Genomic DNA, 4,867 nt, shown 5'->3' with positions numbered 1-4,867 from the left:
TTCACACCGACTGGATCTTAAGCCAATCCTAATTTGTCCTCTGCTGTTACCTTTTTATGGGACCTTTTTATGAGAGTCTGTGAGAGACGGGCTACTGGTTGAGCCTTGTGCTGTAGCCTAGGAACCATCTACGGTAAGTGGCACTGTCTCATTGCCATCTGTGCAGCATTGGCTGTCAAATCTTTATTGCAAGAGGATTTCATGGGGCCTAGTCAGCCAGGCTTCCTTCTGGTTGCCAGTTTTTACACTGGCTCCTCCTGGCCTGCGAACATTAAGCAGATGTCCATCAACTGACACACACGCCAGGTAAAGCGTCATTGAATATTTTTTGCATCTGAAGCTACGGTTAAAGGCACAGGAAGTAAGGTCAGAAGAAGTGGCAACTTTACTTGGAGGGGATTGTTTATTTCTTAATACATTTCTAAACCATCTTTTGTCCAAGGAACTCAAGGTGGCATACACAGTTCTCTTCCCCTTGGCTTTTTATCCTCACAACAACCCTGTGAGGTAGGTTAGGCTGGGAGATTGTGACTGGTTCGGGATCACCCATTCAGTTTTGCAGCTGAGTAGGGATTTGAACTGTGGTCTCACAGGTACTAGTCCATCATTCTAAACACTACTACATTGGCTTTTTTGACTCATGGCCATTAGTGGATGGGGTGAAAGGGTGCTACTGTTCACCTGACCTCCAGTAGCTTTTGTCGCTGTTTTGTCACCCTTTATCTGCCTCTTTAATTCCTTTTTCCATTGTGGCTCCTAGTCCAGTATTCATGTTAATTATCACTTTATGATTCTAGTTGGGCTCCTTCTGTTATTGTAATAACATTTGCTGCCTGGGAGGAGGAGAAATAATGAGCTGTTGGGGGTGGGAAGAGAGAGAAAGAGAGAAAAAGAGAGAGAGCGCGCACTGAGTGGAACCCTGCACATCATGCCCTAGAGCACTCCTGCTACTTAGAAATACTCCACTCAAACCTGGCTGAGCAGAGCATCCAAGGAGCAGAGCGGCTCCAGGGCTTTTTTTCCACCTGGGCTGTCTGGGAAATGGGGGAGGCAGCGTGATGGTTTCATGACAGGAATGCTGAAACCTCCCCTCCTCTCCATTCCAGTCAGGTTTGGCTTCCCAGGTGTTAGTTCAATTGTTGCTTTGCCTGAACAGCAACACAATGAAACCTGAAGAAACACACAGAAAAACCCAATTAAAGCCCTGTGCTTGGGAGTGTGTTTCATTCCCCTCTGACAGGAACAAAAGGGGAATAATTCTCGACACCTCCCAGAATGAGGGAGTTTAGGGAAAATGAAATATCAATCAAGGCAAAATAATAAGGCCTTTAACTAGAATCTCTTTCAGTGCTACTTGTTGCTCCTATTTCTAATTAGTAAAAAGTCTTACCTCAGGAGTGGGGAATCTTAGGCCCGCCCGTGTTGCTGAACTACAACTCTCATCACCCTAGGCCATTGGCAATGCTTGCTGGGGCTGATGGGAGTTGTAGTTCAGGCACATCTGGAGAGCCACAGGTTCCCCACACCTGCCTTACACTTTCTTTCCAAGCAGCACCTTACAGTTTTATTTTGCCTCTCTTGTCCAGCTTCCCTCTCTCTGCTTCTTCTGGGCCATTCACTTCTCACTTCCAGGTTGAGACAGAATCCTCATGAGCAGAATGCCGCAGCCTCAGTTACCCACATCTACCCTTCTCAATTTGGCCAGTGCTCAAATTACAGAGGGGGGCAGAGGGGGCTGGGGCCCATTCTCTATTGTGAAGCCTCATTCACAACCATTTTAAAAGGCTAACGGGGAGGGGGGGAGGCATGATCTGGCTAAAACTGGAAGGAATCGAGGGGTACAGGGTGTGAATGGTTTTAAGAGCTCCACTATTCCCCCCCCCCCATAATTTGAGTCCTACTTGAGACTGCCTTAGGGGCTACTGTTGTACTGTTCTTTGGAGGTTCTCTAAGGCATACAGTAACCTCTTGTCAATGAGCAGCTGGGAGAATGCTTGAATAACAGCCTTTAAGAGACCCAGCAGTTTATGAAAATGCCAATCAAAATATTTGGGGTGGGAGACCTAGCAACATGGTAGGGGGAATCATATAGGCCATTCCCACTGAACTGAAGGTGCTAGTTTATAGGAAAGACCCTGGTTTCATGTGGCTGAGTCATTTAAAAATTCAGTCTCATGGGAGCTGCTCATGGAGAAGTGGCTCCCACACAGCTTCTAAAGGGCATTTCTGTTGCACAAGTTGGCAGAGGCGGAGCTAGCTGCTCTGGCACCCGGAGCGACGCACATGCTGTGCACACAGGGGCGGCGCGAGCCGCCCACGGGGGAGGCTCTGCGAGTGTCCCACGGGGGCAGGGCTGCCCGCAGTGAGTGTCCTATGGGGGCGGGGTGGCGACATCAACCCTCTTCAGGGATGATACCCAGGGCGAACCGCATCCCGCACACCCCCTTCCTCCGCCAGTGCAAGCTGGTGCCATACTGAGCAATCTTGGGTTCTCATTTACTAAAAGTCTTGTTTCTGATATGGAGACCCTTGATCCTTGTACACATACAAGAATTATAGCACATTACGGAACCACTGAAAGGTAGACTACAGGGAAGAAAGAGCAGCTCAGTTGATTCCCTTGACAAGTTTCCAGACTGACAGAATGCAACTAGCCTTGAAATCATAGTAATACTTGATATATTACATGACATTACAGGCAGCTGTGAAGTGGGATTTTCTGTCATTGATTACCTAGTTCCAAAGCACAAGAGGGTTTCTTACAGTTACTGTCCAGACCAGTCCATACACAAAGCAGAATCAGGCCGTAGGTGCATGGGTTGTGTGTTTGAATGCTCAAATACCCCATCCAGTGAACACAGGAAAACAGCATGTCAGGGAGAAGGTTAGGCAAAAATCTTATCCCTGATGTGCTATTTTTCTACATGCAAACAGTTATTTTATAAGACAATATAGCTGCCCATCTGCTGGTCCTGAAGAGAGAACACACATACCTCGCTCTAAATTACAATCTCTATCATTTATAACCACCCATCCACACCCAAGCTTTACATCTTGGTTCTGCTTCTTATTTAAACAGGTCTATGATGTGCTTAACTGCTATCTTCTATTGACTCGCATTGAAAACATTGAAAACATTAATGGCCACCACTGCCTTGGCAGCAGGCACATCATTTCTGCTGCTGCATTGCCTCGCTGTTCTTTTCCTATTATCTGACTGGCTGCTAACCTGTCTCTCTTTTCCTTAGTTGCACAGCCCTGTTTGCACACCTTTGCTCTTAGGGCAAAATGCATCATTGTCTCTCTGGGAGCAATTTTAACTAAAAATACTTATTGCTGAGATCTTGGCTTTCCTGAAGCCAGCACCTTCTGCAGCGACATTAGCAACAGAATTAAAAGGAAAGTGATGTGTAGAGCCATCATTTCTGTCTAGTTCATACCCCCACATGGAAAGCTGATTCACACAACCATTTCTGGGGATTCTTGTCAGTTTGCAGGTGGGAGGAGGTTGCTTGTTTTGTCAGTCCAGATATTAATAGCGTGATGGTGCAGCAAGTACTATACTGTATTATCACCACAGTCACAGATCTGTAGTTAATGCGTACCACCACAAGCACTCTTAGGTCCAAATCACTCATACACATACATTGCTTGATTACACACTTGTTTACTTACATGGTGGTGCACTCATATGGTGGTCTTTCTCATAGAACTTAGTGGTGCATTGCACCAACGCGCTGGCCCCTCAGGGGTGCCCCAGCAAGTGGGGGAGCTGTGCGGCTTTGCTGGAGGCCTCCCCTTTCACTGCATGCCAGCCAGCTATGTCCCGCCAACCATAAGGCTGCCAGGCATGCAGCTTCCCTCCCAAGCTTCTGCGGGGATCACTCTCCTTCCGAGGAGGCTTGGGAGGGAAGCTGTGCCCTCCTCCCACGGAGGCTTGGGAGGGGCGCAACTTCACTCCCAAGCCTCTGTGAGGATCACTCTCCTGCAGCGGCATGGGGGAGAGCCCCCCCCAGGATGACTGGCAGTGCGCAGCTATGGCCACCCCAACACTATCCATGGTAATTTGGGGCGCTGGGCGGATATTTGCACCCCAGCGCTGCATCTGCTAAAGACGGCCATGTTCATTATGCCCATCTTCAGTCCAGAATAACCAAAAACAACACCACCTCCCTATATATAGGCCTCCAAGAAATGGGTTTGGTTCTAATAAACATCTCGGTTCTGTTCAACTGCCTAGTTGTGGAATTACTGCAGAAATACATCCATTTTTCTTACAAGCCCAACAGAGAACTGGAATGAGTCTGTAAAATTACATAAAAAGAAAGCCAGATTAGATTTATGTACTGGTACTCTACTGGAGCATAGTAGATCTGAATATATACCTCTCAAGGAATACCAATTAACAAAAAACTGGGGGAAATTTAGAACCAGTGAGGAATTTATAAGCAGATGGCATGCAGCACTCAACAAGTGTTCCAAGAGGTATTTATTATTGATACCTCTCATAGACTTGGACGTGACAGTTGAGAGAAAAATACTGTCAATTGGCAGGAAAATACAAGGGATGCTGGACTTCAACAGGATCATAAATTATCAGACCTGGAAATTAAAGGAATTAAAGGAGTTTAGAAGGGAAGCAAATATCAGAAAAAATTAAAACCCCAATGAGAGAGAATATGTATATATATTAAAAACAGTATACGCATGACATAGAGAAATCTGCCAGTTAAAAAATATTTCATTTGCTGTCTCAGGCACTCAACATTTGGATTGGACCGACTGGGATACGTCATAGATAAAAGCAACTTGAGCTGTGTACACACTCATGTTTACTCTGCATCTGGTGTGTTTCCACTGCTGGTTT

At 46.4% G+C, this 4,867-nt stretch overlaps 1 long non-coding RNA gene across 1 annotated transcript; it reads right to left on the bottom strand.

Moving 5' to 3' along the window:
- Positions 1-384: 384 nt before the first annotated feature.
- On the bottom strand, positions 385-4,605 carry LOC309381072. The gene is made up of 2 exons (XR_014173286.1): positions 4,503-4,605; positions 385-833 (listed from the first exon to the last, which is right to left on the bottom strand). It is a non-coding gene; the product is annotated as an uncharacterized lncRNA (long non-coding RNA).
- Between the last annotated feature and the right edge of the window lie 262 nt (positions 4,606-4,867).

This window comes from Podarcis melisellensis, assembly GCF_964234715.1.
Source record: "Podarcis melisellensis genome assembly, chromosome: 1".
Taxonomy (NCBI): Eukaryota; Metazoa; Chordata; class Lepidosauria; order Squamata; family Lacertidae; genus Podarcis; species Podarcis melisellensis.
Note: the sequence above shows the minus strand (reverse complement) of the source record. Positions and strands in the feature narration are given on the sequence as shown.